General features: G+C 39.4%; 1 protein-coding gene across 1 annotated transcript in view; it reads left to right on the top strand.

Annotated features, from left to right (window-relative positions):
• Positions 1-14,365, top strand: part of LOC125237900 (tubulointerstitial nephritis antigen-like) — an 85,274-nt gene that overhangs the window by 47,729 nt on the left and 23,180 nt on the right. The gene's annotated exons all lie outside the window — the stretch shown is intronic.

The following is a 14,365-nucleotide window of genomic DNA, read 5'->3' as shown; positions in this document are numbered from 1 at the left end:
CTAGGTGTCAGATCAATGCCTAGGTGATCGGTCTGCCATTCATTCTAGCATTTGGCTTGCTGCCATTTCAATTTGTTTTCAAATGTTTCAACTCTCGAAGCCTATTATTAATAATTTCAACAAAATTATTGCTTGCTGTCTATAATAATAAAGCTCCCGCTCAAAATGGATGTAGGGTTGGGTCCCGTGGTACTAAAGAGCTCCTCCTCATAGATATGACCATCTGCCAACAAGTTCGGCGGAACAAGGGAGCCATCTTGGCCGCTTGGATTGACTATAAGAAGGCCTATGATTCGGTGCCTCATTCATGGCTGAGAAGGGTATTGGAGCTGTATAAACTTGATGCAGCTTTAATATCCTTCCTGGCTGCATGTATGAGACAGTGGACCACAGTCCTTCGTCAACCAGGAGGCAGGGATGGCCCCCCTGGCCCGCAGGACTTCATAAGGATTGAGCGAGGAATATTCCAGGGTGACAGTTTGAGTCCATTATGGTTCTGCCTTGCTCTGAATCCCCTCAGCACGCTGCTGAAGGATTCTGGGCTAGGTTGCCGGCTTCGGAGAGAGGGTGAAGTCATCTCTCACCTTCTGTACATGGACGATCTCAAACTATTTGCACCGAACACCCAAGACCTGATGGTGCTATTGAAAACCACTGAAGTTTTCAGTACCGCCATCAGAATGGAGTTTGGTGTCGATAAGTGTGCGGTCATGCATGTACAGCGGGGGGAGGTTGTAAATTCAGAAAATTTACAACTTTCTGAGACGATGTCGTTCAGATCTATCTCTGAATCAGAAACCTATAAGTACCTTGGTATGTCACAGTCGTTGGGTATTGAGGATGTTGGCATTAGACGGTCGGTGAAGGAGCGCTTTTTCAGTCGGCTCACAAAAGTCCTTAACAGTCTTTTGTCAGGAGGCAACAAAGTGCGCGCCTTTAACGCCTGGGTAATGCCTCTACTCACATACTCCTTTGGCATACTACGGTGGACCCAGACTGAGCTGGACGCCCTGGATCGGAGGGTCCGTTCACTGCTTACCACACATCGTATGTTACACCCGCGCTCGTCTGTTATGAGATTGTACATCCCACGGAAGTGCGGAGGTCGAGGCTTCCTAAACGCCAAAGATCTCCACAACCGTGAGGTGTACAATCTCAGGAATTACTTCCTTAACAACGAGTGTGGGATGCATCGTGATGTGGTGGCAGTTGACGGAAACCTCACGCCGCTCTCCTTGGCGAAAGAGAACTGGCGCAAACCTGTGGTACTAAGTACTGCGGACCGCAAGGCGGTATGGGAGAGCAAGCAGCTACACGGGCGGTTCTACAAGGCCCTCACGGGACCCGATGTAGACCTACTCGCATCGGTGAACTGGTTACGATTCGGGGACCTCTTCGGAGAAACCGAGGGTTTTGCCTGTGCAATTGCGGACGAAGTTATGATGACGAACAACTACCGGAAATATATCCTGAAGGACGGTACGGTCGACATTTGTCGGGCATGCCGCCGTCCCGGAGAGTCACTCAGGCATATCATTTCCGGTTGTTCTCATCTTGCTAACGGCGAGTACTTGCACAGACATAATCTCGTAGCCAGGATTATTCACCAGCAACTTGCTCTTCAATACGGCCTTGTGGACCGCGAAGTACCGTACTACAAGTACTTACCTGCGCCAGTTCTTGAAAATGGTCGTGCCACGCTCTATTGGGATCGATCTATTATCACTGACAGGACTATTGTAGCCAATAAGCCTGACATTGTGATAATAGATCGACTGCAACGCCGGGCAGTGCTCGTTGACATCACCATCCCCCATGATGAGAATCTCGTGAAAGCCGAGAAGGACAAGTCCAGTAAGTACCTAGACTTGGCTCACGAGATAACCGCCATGTGGGATGTTGATTCAACGATCATTGTTCCGATAGTCGTTTCAGCGAACGGTCTCATAGTGAAGAGTCTCGACCAACATCTTAAGAGACTCTCGCTAGGTGGCTGGATCAAGGGCCAGATGCAGAAGGCGGTGATCTTGGACACGGCGCGGATAGTCCGACGGTTCCTCTCTCTGCAGCCCTAACCACCGGCAGCTTGGGCCCTGCCCCGCTGCTGGCGGCACCCTAGGTTAGGTTTTTTATAATGTGTTTATATGTTTTTTTATATTGTTTTGTATGTGTTTTTGTATTTTACTTTTATATCCATATTATAAAAAGCTTAACCTAAGAAGCAAAATAAATAAAGGAAATAACTTACAAGAGTACCTAGACTTGGCTCACGAGATAACCGCCATGTGGGATGTTGATTCAACGATCATTGTCCCTATAGTAGTTTCAGCGAACGGTCTCATAGCGAAGAGTCTCGACCAACATCTTAAGAGACTCTCGCTAGGTGGCTGGATCAAGGGCCAGATGCAGAAGGCGGTAATCTTGGACACGGCACGGATAGTCCGACGGTTCCTCTCTCTGCGGCCCTAACCACCGACAACTTGGGCCCTGCCCCGCTGCTGGCGGCACCCTAGGTTAGGTTTTTTATAATGTGTTTATATATTTTGTATTGTTTTGTATGTGGTTTTGTATTTTACTTATATAATCATATTATAAAATAGCCTAATCTAAGAAGCAAAGTAAATAAAGAGAATAACTTACAAGTATGTTAATACTTAGTCTGTTTGTGTTTTCAAAGACTTGACATGCAGCAAATTAAATATTTAGCACTATTCTGGTTTTAGTCAGTAAATATAAAGGTAGGTACACGTCTACACACTTAAATAAAGGTTCAGGTACCTACACTTCTAAACACTTACAACCTACTTACCTAATATTAGCATATACTTATAGAGCTGCCTTTACATTCGGTATTGTGATTTCATTAAGTACTTTGAAAAATGTACAATAAGAAATTTCGACGCATAAAACGATATTTTGGAATAAGACGTCCGCAAACAGTTTTTGCTCAAATATTTTATTTCTGCGTCTTTTCAAGCAATTCTTATACATTTCATGTTTTATTTATGTTTGTGGGTTCTCAGAAAAGGCTCTAAATATTTTTGAAGGAGAAAAAATCGGGGCATTCTTGAGTTGCTATATGTTTTTCAAACAAATTTGGTCTTCCAGTTTTAATACTTTATAGAGATACGCGTTGTCGTCAGCAAAGCGTTAATAAGATTATCACCGTGAAATTGTTAACACACTGTGATGTCACATACGAAATCACATAAGGTAAACGTACCAGTGCTGGACAGTGTACCAGTAGATGTCACTTTAAATCTTAAGGCATTGTCAAGTAAAATGTGACAGAACAGTGGAGTCTATTGGTAATTTTACCAAAATTTACCTACTGTTGTGCCGACGGAAAGTTTCCAAAATTCTGAAATTTTCACATAGGAAAACTTCGGAAACTTTCCATACTTTGTATGTACAATTGTATGGATGGAAAATTTCCATTTCATAAACTTAAATTCCCTTTATTTGAAAAGTTTCCGAAACTTGCACATCACTAAATTTTACCTGACTCATTAATCATTATTTGTTTTATAGTAAGATTGTGTTCAAAAGGGGACTCTCATTAAAAAAGTGGTGGGTGAAGGGGGACCCTTCCTCCTCTATTTTTAATGAGAGTTCCATGTTCTCTACCTACCCTGTTTGGATAATTATAAACGGGTAAGTGTGTGTGTCTGTTTTTTGCCCGTCTTTCAGGGCAAAACGAAGCGACGAATTGACGTGATTTTTCAAGTGGATACAGTGAAGGGATGGAGAGTGACATAGGCTACTTTTTGTCTCTTTCTGACCCCACACTTCCCTGAAATGGGGGGTGGAAGTTCGTATGGAGCATTCCACAATTTCGAATTTAACGCGAGCGAAGCTGCGGGTAAAAGCTAGTCCTGCCTGCTGAGCCGCGGTCCTGGGTTCGAATCCCGGTAAGGGCATTTATTTGTGTGATGAACACAGATATTTGTTCCTGAGTCATGGATGTTTTTTATGTATATAAGTATGTATTTATCTATTTAAGTATGTATATCGTCGCTTAGCACCCCATAGTACAAGCTTTGCTTAGTTTGGGGCTAAGTTGATCAGTGTAAGGTGTCCCCAATATTTATTTATTTATTTATTTATATAATTAATCCTTGCTACTACCAACTACTAGAACTACTATGGTTTTGAATGGTTTGGTTTAGTTGTAACACATGTCATAACTGTGTATCGCAAAAGTTTAATTCTGGCATGTCATTGTGGCATCTATTCTGCGACGTGCAATTTTATCTACATCAACGGAGAATCAACATGAAACATCAGTTGTGGCAAGTCGAACACGTCTGCTTAGCTGACCAGCCGGCGTACTATTCTTCCAATTTTATCACTTATCCAAGTGGATAAGACATCTGTCACTCTCACACTGACATACTTGCCAAAGCGTGACAGATGTCTTATCCACTAAGATAAGTGATAAAATTAGAAGCATGATACGCCGGCAGCACGGGAAGCATGGCCGCGCGATAGACGCTAAAATATCAGGTCGTCCACAGAACTTAATTTAGATTAGAAGAAACAAATTCATATATTTGTATAGGGGCCGAGCGTGTCAAATTTTGTACTGAAGTTGATTCTTGCCTGTAATTTTAAATATGTCTCAGGCTCTTGATTGTTCATAATTTTTGTGTTGTTGCAATTGAATATCACGTAACGAGGCATTTTTTATGTTTTGGTTGACTTCAACTTACAAAAATTGACGCCCGAAAGCTGCAAGCTGCGAGTAAAGACGGACAACTCAGTGGATTTCACTGAGTTCATTTGACACGCTAAGTAGATACGTTTGCTTGATCTATGGTATATATGACATCTGTGAGGCCGTCCCTATCGCACTTACAAATAGTGCGATAGGGACGGCCTGCTATTTTATCGTCTCGCCCCATTTAGATGATACGAGTTTCTCGCCCGTCTTGGTCGAGAAACTCGTATGACATTTGTTGAATATCGTATGCGATAATCGCCTGGCGAGTATCGTACGAAAACGTTTACATTAGTGCGAGAAATAAAAACTCGCATACGAGTATCGTATGCGAGACTCGCCAGGCGATTATCGCCAGGCGAAATAGTTTAGACGGAGAGTAGAATTTTCGGGAGATATTTCCATAACATTTCTCGACTCGTCTAAACCGGTTCTCGTATGACATTTTTTCTCGAACGTGCGATTATCGCACGAATCGGAGCGAACCGATTTTCATACGAGTTTTGCCTGTTAACTTGCGTGCCTAGTTGCTAATTAATTAATTATAAACACATATATGCTTTTTTATAATATTGGGTATAATTTACCTTGGATTTATTTGAATTTAAGATGTATAGTACCCAATAATATTAAAAACACTATAAATGATTTATGAAGGTCTCAATAATATACAATAGGGAAAATAATGATTTCGACCGTAGCATTACCTAGCTAATAAAATCTTGGTTGCGATACTTGCGATTAGGTTTAGGATACTATTAAACATAGAATATAAATAACATTTTTTTTAAATTATAGTAGGCATTTTGCCCCATAGATATATGGGGTAAAATGTGAGTAGGTAAACATTAACTGTATAATATTAATAAGCCGAATTTATTTTTGGTTTTAGCAGTTACTGAGAGGTAGCTATAAATATAAAAACACCATGTTTTACATGATTTCTACTGAATTCATTTCGACTGAGTAGCGTATAAACTCGTATACGATTCTCGCATATGAGTTTTGTTTACACGGAGACATACAAATATCAAAGGCGAGGCGATTATCGCCCCCTCTCGTGCGATATCGTACGCATAGTTTACATGATACGATATTTTTTCTCGTACTTCGATAATCGTACGTTCGAGGCGAGAAACTCGTACCATCTAAATGGGGCTTAAATTGAGTCATGATATAATAACCTAACCACAAAATTAAAATTTTGAAAAACCCCCGACCGCGACCTAGTGGACCGATTTTCATGAAACATGGCTAAGAACACTCCCGACTAACACAGCTTTCAAATAAAAAAAACTAAATCGAAATCGGTTCATCCGTTCGGGAGCTACGAGCTACGAGCCACAGACAGACACACACACGGACAGATAAACAGGCAGAAAGACAGACATACAGACAGACAGACATACAGACAGACAGACAGACACGTCAAACTTATAACACCCCGTCGTTTTTGCGTCGGGGGTTAAGAAATTGCGAGCTTATAAACGTCTATGATAAGAGTACGTTTACCTTTTAAACGGGAAGTCCGGTAATATAAAAATACAGACATCAGTCTTATCACCACAGATAGAGAATCGATAAAGCTATCAAATCCCAAGATTAGCTGAAACCACAGACCACTTCAACTAGACGGAGCACTCAAGCCAACTCAAGGTCGAAACACATTATGTTCTACCGTAGTAGTGTGTAATTTTAGGATATTTATAAAAGAAATAGTTTTAGGCACAGGTCCCACCGCGAGCTAGTAAGCTATGAGCTATCGGCTATAAAAACGAACAAAAGATAATCACTCCCGTGTAAATATAACCTAACCTCAAAATTAAAATTTTGAAAAAACCCCCGACCGCGACATAGTGGACCCATTTTCATAAAACATGGCTAAGAACACTCCCGACTAACTCGGCTTTCAAACAAAAAAAAACTAAATCGAAATCGGTTCATCCGTTCGGGAGCTACGATGCCACAGACAGACACACACACAGACAGACACGTCAAACTTATAACACCCCGTCGTTTTTGCGTCGGGGGTTAAAAAGAGACACGGCGATGTTTATAGTTACTCGCCCAGCGGTGAGCTATCAAAATCGCCGTGTCTGTATTTGCACGGGAGTGCTTATCTTTTGTTCGGTTTTTATAGCAGATAGCTCATAGCTTACTAGCTCGCAATGGGACCAGTGCCTTAGCGTTGAGCCTAGGCTGTTCCAGATGTAGTGCAAAAAGGGTTTCCTTCGTATTTTTCCGGAAACGTTCGTATTTGTCATGCTAGTTCAGTCAATGTCAATACATCGTGTACTGAGACTGGCTGAAATAGCATGACACGTTCGTATGTTTCCGTAATAGTACGAAGGCAAATCTTTTCGCACTATATCTATTTAGGTACTTGTAATGGTGTAAGAGTGAAATAGCAGTGTGGAACAATTTTTCTAACAAATTTACACTAAAAAACATTCTCAAAATATCCGTGAATAACTGGAATTTTAATGAGAAAACTCTCCATGTTGCCATTGAGAATATTATTATAGGATATTCTTACACAGATTGACTGAAGCTCACGGTAAGCTCAAGAAGGCTTGTGTTGTGGGTACTCAGACAACGATATATATAATATATAAATACATGCGCGTTGCCAACCCATTAGAAACTTGTACACTCCTTTTTGCTGTGTTGAGTAGCAAAAAGAAGTGTACAAGTTCCAAGGAGGGTTTGGGTTGCCGACGACTCAAAGGACAATAGACGGAACTCACCGGCAGGAACACTATGAGTAGGGTCTAGTGCTATTTGGCTGCGGTCTTCAGGGTGGCTAGCCGAATGGCACAATCGCTCACGAAACGCTCACGAAACGAAGCGCTAGTAGATATCTATCTCTATCGCGCTTGCGTATTGGCGCGACAGAGCCAGCGGCGTATCGCTTTCGTTTGGCGTCGGAGAAATGCCATTCGGCTACGGGGCCAGGTGCCGTAGGCGAATGGCATTTCTGCGACGCCAAACGAAAACGAAACGCCGCGAAAAGTACTCTGGCTCTGTCGTGCCAATACGCTCGAGCAACAGAGATAGATATATACGAGCGTTTCGTTTCGTGAGCGTTTATGCCATTCGGCTACGTACCCTGTAAGGCGTATTAGGTACTTCCCCAATTGAGCTCTTCTCTAGATTCGAGCGAGATAGCTAGAGCTACCACACAAAACGGAATATCATTCGCTATGCCCTACCTCCTACAACATTTACACAATATGTAGTTATTTTTGGAGTAAACAGATTAAACACAATTATCTTCCGTAGGTATGTGTCGCAGCCAAATGGAACAGACATTGACCTCCAGTTTTAATATAAAATTAGCTAAAATAAGCTCACATTCCGAGATCAAAGTTTCATCACCTGTCAACCGTCAAAATGAAAAACGAATTGAGTCATATTACGTCTACATTTAATTTTATGTTGGTGAGTAGGACCTACGTAGGTACAGTCAAGATATTAAATATAGTTACGTACAAAGTGCCAAAAGTATGTATCCACATCCCTAACATATAAGTCATAAAGTCGAGTACATAGATAGATGTTATTGACACTTTCTCTGCATCTAGGGTGCATTGGGTAATTTCGAAAGTCACATAAAAAAACATCACCATTATTTCCATCCTAATTAACACAAGTTAAATTATAATCTATTGAAAATATTTCAACTTGTGCTATCTTAAAGTAGTCACACCACTATATACAATTATACAGTCATCTGCCGCAATTGCAGAGTACGCTGGTTCGATTCCAGCCTCAGGCACCAGAGGCCTTGTTCAGTTTTTCTTTCATATGTGTAATTTATTTCGGTTTTAATTATTTCCATCATATCAAGATTCCCCTTTCGAAATTACCCGAGCATTACGGTGCTTCGAAATTACCCCAATGCACCCTATATTTAACATCTTGATATTGTGTCTATTGTACTTTACAATAAATATCTTGATTGATTTATTGTATTTTGTATTCATTTTTTCGCATAGTTTTCAAGGACTACGTTTTATTGATTTTTTTTTTAAATAACAAGTTTTGAATTGAAGCAATGTATTTGTATAGTCGTCAAATATGAATATATTCATTTTCGATTAGCACATCTTTAAACGAGTGAATGAATATACAATCAATTTAGTGATTTGTCATTTTGTATTTTTTTTAAACGGTTACATCATTGCCTAATTTATTATAATAAACATAATTCGAGACAGCTGGTGTCCTTTATAATTTACAATGAGGTGACATCAGTTTTAAAAAGGATTAATGGGTGTTGTAAACAGATTACGTCGATTACTACCGTAAAAACTTCGTTTTAAGTTTTTTTTTTAGCCTCTTTTAGTGTCCCACTTACTTGTCTTTAAAGCCCGCTCCAGACTATGCGCGAATCACGGCGCGATCAAAGAGCATTAAGAGGATACGGTAGCGAAAATGCTAAAATGGAAAGGAGCCCCCCTTTCAACTTGGGAATTTTAGTTAAATATACAAGTGTTATTAACTAGATTAATCGAAAAAAAATTGTCCATTAAGAACAACTCAGTCAAATATTTAAAAAAAATCTTTAAAATCGAGGTTCCGCTCTCGACTCTTTCCTCCTTCAAAACTTAATCAATCGGAACGAAATTTGAGAATCTGAATAACAATGAAATAATCTATGTCGGACCGTTTAGCTTTTTTGGTTAATTGTTACCAATCTTGAGTATCACACCTTTTTTGCGCCACAATGAAAAAGGCCGTTTTCGGAAATTTTTGATTGGCTCTAGAATCTTTAAAAAGCAGAATATCAAAAAAATCAAAACGGTCCGACACAGATAAAAATAATAACAATCTGTGTTGAAAAAATCATTGCTCTATCTTCAAAAACCAGGGAGGAAATAGTCGAGAGCGTTTGTATGGAGAATTGACCCCTACCGTATCGTCTTAAATCACTACGTTGTGTGGAACTTTCTGCGTACCGAATCCACTCGCGTCGCGCCGTGATTTGCGCGCATATAGTCTGAAGCGGGCTTTAGTGTTCCGTTGCCCAGCGCAAAGGGCTCCCCTAATTTTTTCCACTCGACCCTGTTGTCGGCGTTTTCCCACCATTTTGCGTCCAGGCAGGCAAGCATGGTCGCGTGATAAACGATAAAACGGCCGTCCTTTTAGCAATTTGTAAGTGTGATAGGGCCGCACCGAGGCGATAAAGTTGATCGAACTCTAGTGTTACGCCCGCAGGTTATCCCGCCATCTCCTTTTTGGTCTGCCCGAACCCCGGCCTGCCCCGTTTATGGTATTTCGGGGGTCGCAGACTGTAATCATTTTCATTTCATTTTCATTTTCAAAGGTTTGGCGTCGATTACTATAAGAGCGAAAATTGCTAGTATTTTCATAATATGAAATTACATAGTATGTATAAACAGCTGTGACGTGATTTTTTTTGTATGGGATAGGAGGCAAACGAGCAGACAGGTCGCCTGATGGTAAGCGATCACCGCCGCCCATGGACACCCGAAATACCAGAGGTGTTGGAGGTGCGTTTCCGGCCTTTAAGATAGGTGTACCTTCGCTCTTTTCTTGAAGATTTGAAGGTCGTATCGGTCCGGAAATACCGCTTAATGCTTAAGCGACAATTTGGTTCCTTTTGCTATGAAATGAACGCCACAAATATTTATGTTTAACAAGGCACTTTTGTTTTGCCACATTTTGCCACATTTGCCTATACATACTCATTTTCAACCTTCTTCAAACAATTGTTTAGCTGTCAGATAAGATCCGATCGTTCGGTGTGATTCATATAAAAATCTAAAATTAGCTCTAGATTCGATATGGATTAGATATGTCAATGTCTTAAAGTGACGTTTCTTCAATGACGTCTCTTTTGATACAAACATATCTATCTATATCTTATCTAGAGCATTTTGACGACGTGCTTTGTTAAAGTTCGTATAGATTTTCGAAAATATTTAAATGTTCTTACCTAAGTCTCTCAAAGGTACTTATTAAAAAATCGAATGTCTAATTTATTAGTACAGCAAAGAAATGCCTGCCAATTCTTAATATTCTTATTAACATTATTCAGAAAGTCATTAATCTTAAATTTCTGTTTTATTTCCTTTAATTCCATATAGGTAGGTCTACAGCTTGAACATTTTTTTTACTATACACAAGAGGCGCGTTCCTAGCACACATTCTAAGCTCGTGTAGGTGAACGCGTACCATGATTGTATGAGTGAGATATGACAGGTCGACTGTTCGCGTTTTTGACAGGCGGTGACTGTGAGGTAACCGAGAGGGGGTGGGCGGCACTTTCAGCGGGGAGCGGGAGTGGCCATACTGTACGATAGTACTCTTTATTATACTGTGGCAGTACTTAACTGTCCTCATAGCAAAAGTGGCAAAATCTGTCAAAATAGTTGCCACATGCAACCCGTTTTGCATAGACGGTGGCGCCCTTATTATTTTAATACTCTTTTTGCGGCTGTAACTAGGCTACAATTTGAATGCATAAAGCTGTGTTACTCAGTAGGACAAGTAGTAAATCAAATCCTGCGCATCGTTTTGTAATGAACACCGTATGCGCATAGCACTGATGACTTGATTGACACCACAAAGACCGATAGGACAAATACGGGGTGTACGTTTTATAACCAACATTTGTTGGATAAAATATCAATCACCATATTTCTTTCAATGTTACCTCAACTTTACCCCTTTCATTCTAAGAGTTTTGAAAGATTTACGGTTAGGCTAAGAATAAATTTAAGGCAAACATTTTCGTCTTAAATTTATTCTAAGTGGCATCGAAACATATTTTCTGCCAATCAAAAGTCAAAAGTTCACGGTTAGTTTCATAAGACTTGTATTGACCGGGATATACTTAGACCGTAATTATCGCGAAATCATGGTCTATATCCCGGTCAATATAAGCTCATTCTGTCCTGTCTCAAAAACACTAACGATTTGGGATTCGGGCGAGTTTTAGTCTAATGCACCGCAGCACACTTGATGTCCTTAACTTATGGAAATTTCGTTTTTTTTTGGGTAAAATTAAGGTACCTGGGTATTTTCAGAATTTTGGACCCTCCAATTAGCGAAAGTTGTTGCCAAAAATTAACTCACTGTCAGTTTTGTGACGATAATTAAGCATACAATTTCAATAAAAATATTGTTTTTGAGTTCGCATTACATAAACTATAAGCGATAATCTACATTCAGAATAAGGTAATGGCGCCTATTAACGTGGTACTTAAGGCAGATTTCAAAAGATACCAAAAAATTAAGGGTATCAAAGCTCATTAACGACCACAAATATTTTTTTTATGGAAGAGTATTTATTGAACTATTAGTTTTGAAGAGTTTTAGGATCATTTTAGTTTATTATATGTCATAAAATGATTATTGAAGCCAACATACCTAAATTTTCTATTACCGTGGTAATGAACAGGTTGCAGTTCTATTAACGCGAATTGAGATTTCATTACCGAGGGTATGAATGACAGTGTTTTTCTGCCATCGGTAAATAGAAACCCATCTCAAAATTCGGAGCTTAATACCGACGGTTGAATATACAAATTATGACAAATACATATACCTATACTATCCTCCTTTATGAATACCCACAGAAGACTCAGTTTCACCTAAGAAATCTGTACTTACGATACACTAAATGTCATATTTTGATACAAGACTAATATGTCGCTCGGTAATAGATACTTCTATAGGAACCCATTACCGACCCAAACAAATATTAAAATAAAAAAAAAAAATAAAATAAAATAAAATATCTTTATTTCAGACCAAAGTCCATACAGTGAGCAAAATACATTTTTAAAAACTTATTCTAATTCTAATTAAAGTGCCTTGGTAACAGCCACATACACTCAGTTATATGTGTAGGTGGCCACCACCGAGTGCATTCTAGTCCAGTGTATGAGGAGCTGACTATCCCAGCGATCAGCTAAGACGGCTAAGACGGCTAAGACGGCTAATATTGCATGGATCGGTAATAGATTCTTATATATTCTATTACCGAGGGTTATCTGATCGTACCATCGGTAATAGGCATAAATTGGAGTATTATAAAATCTAATTCCGACCCATAAAAACAAAGTCATACAGATGTATTTTCATTACAAATCAAAATAAAATATTGCAACCTTATATTAAAACCAAGTTTACATAACTGGTAAGTAAGCATCAGACTTTATGTCAATGTTTAAAAAATTGACAAATTAACGGTTTTCATAGAAACTACGAAATCAGTCATGAAGTTTTTGCTAAAAATTAAGGTTTTGTTGAATAATTTTCATACCGCGTAAATAGTTCTTTGATAGCGTGAATAGATCAAGATTGAAACAACTGTAAGACATTATATAACTGATCACATATACTTAAAATAAAGCAAAAAGAACTAATATCACTACTTTAACTATTACCGTGGTATACCACAGTAATAGAATCTACTCACGAAATGGCGCCTTTCACCGCTGTCTTTTAATTTCCACTTTAAACACATTTCCAGGCTAAACAATACGTAAAAAGTACTCAGAAGTCATGTAGAAAACTATAAACAATAATTTGAAATGCATAACTTTCACCTGTTTGCCATAATTATTACATAAACTACTAAATGAGATTGGAGTTCACTTAGGTTTAGCGTCACACGTCAGTATGACACAAACTCTTCTCGCGGCCCCGTGGCAAAAACTGTCAAATAGCGAGCGTCTTCTTTCATTCACACTCTCTATCGCCTATATGTGCGTTAGTCAACTAAACAGGCTTCCTTTGTGTGAGTAACTTTTTTTAAGAAATTGATCGGTTTGCCTATAAAATGCGTATTTGCAAATGCGGCGGTAATGGACGTCGATTTCGATACCCGCGTTGATAGCCGCCGTTACCTTATGAACAGTAAATTTTTCATTATAAGCCGTCACAAAACTGACAGCGATTTAATTATTGTTAACAACTTTTGCTAATTTGGGGGGGGAATTCTGAAAATGCTCACTACACTACAAAATAAACTTACAAAATATTGCCAGTTATAAAAATGACCCTTTGTATATCCATGGAATGTAGTCTCATCAATATTCATGCAATAGTCTTTAATATTACACCGGGTATCGTAAATCCGCTAAAGAACCGTTAAAGCCAAGGTGACTACAATGACCTAGGTCTTAGTCATTTTTCATTGTGGACATAAATCATGTAGTCATCACTCATAATTATGTCATATTGTACTATGTTGTCTATGTTTAGGTCACAGATTACATTAGACACCGCATTATAAAGAGCGCGCTGGTCGACACACATAATTATTTTAAATTTTCTTAGAACAAATTAAATTATTTTCATAGTAGTCACACTACAAAGAAAAAAATACACAAAATGACACAATTCCTGAAGTTTTGTGGCGCCCCCTCTGGCCATTTCTCAGGTACAAGTTTATTGGTATAATACCACGATTTGAGCATCGCAATTTCTTACGACACGTCATTACATTATAACAGCCCTGGCCTCGTAGCCGAATGGCATTTCTACGACTCCAAACGAAAACGAAACGCCGCGAAAGGTAGTCTGGCTCTGTCGCGCCAATACGCAAGAGCGATAGAGATAGATATCTACCAGCGTTTCGTTTCGTGAGCGTTTCATGAGTGTTTGTGC

Source organism: Leguminivora glycinivorella, chromosome 22 (genome assembly GCF_023078275.1).
Source record: "Leguminivora glycinivorella isolate SPB_JAAS2020 chromosome 22, LegGlyc_1.1, whole genome shotgun sequence".
Classification (NCBI taxonomy): Eukaryota; Metazoa; Arthropoda; class Insecta; order Lepidoptera; family Tortricidae; genus Leguminivora; species Leguminivora glycinivorella.
The sequence above is the reverse complement of the archived record's forward strand: the minus strand, read 5'-3'. Positions and strand labels throughout refer to the sequence as shown.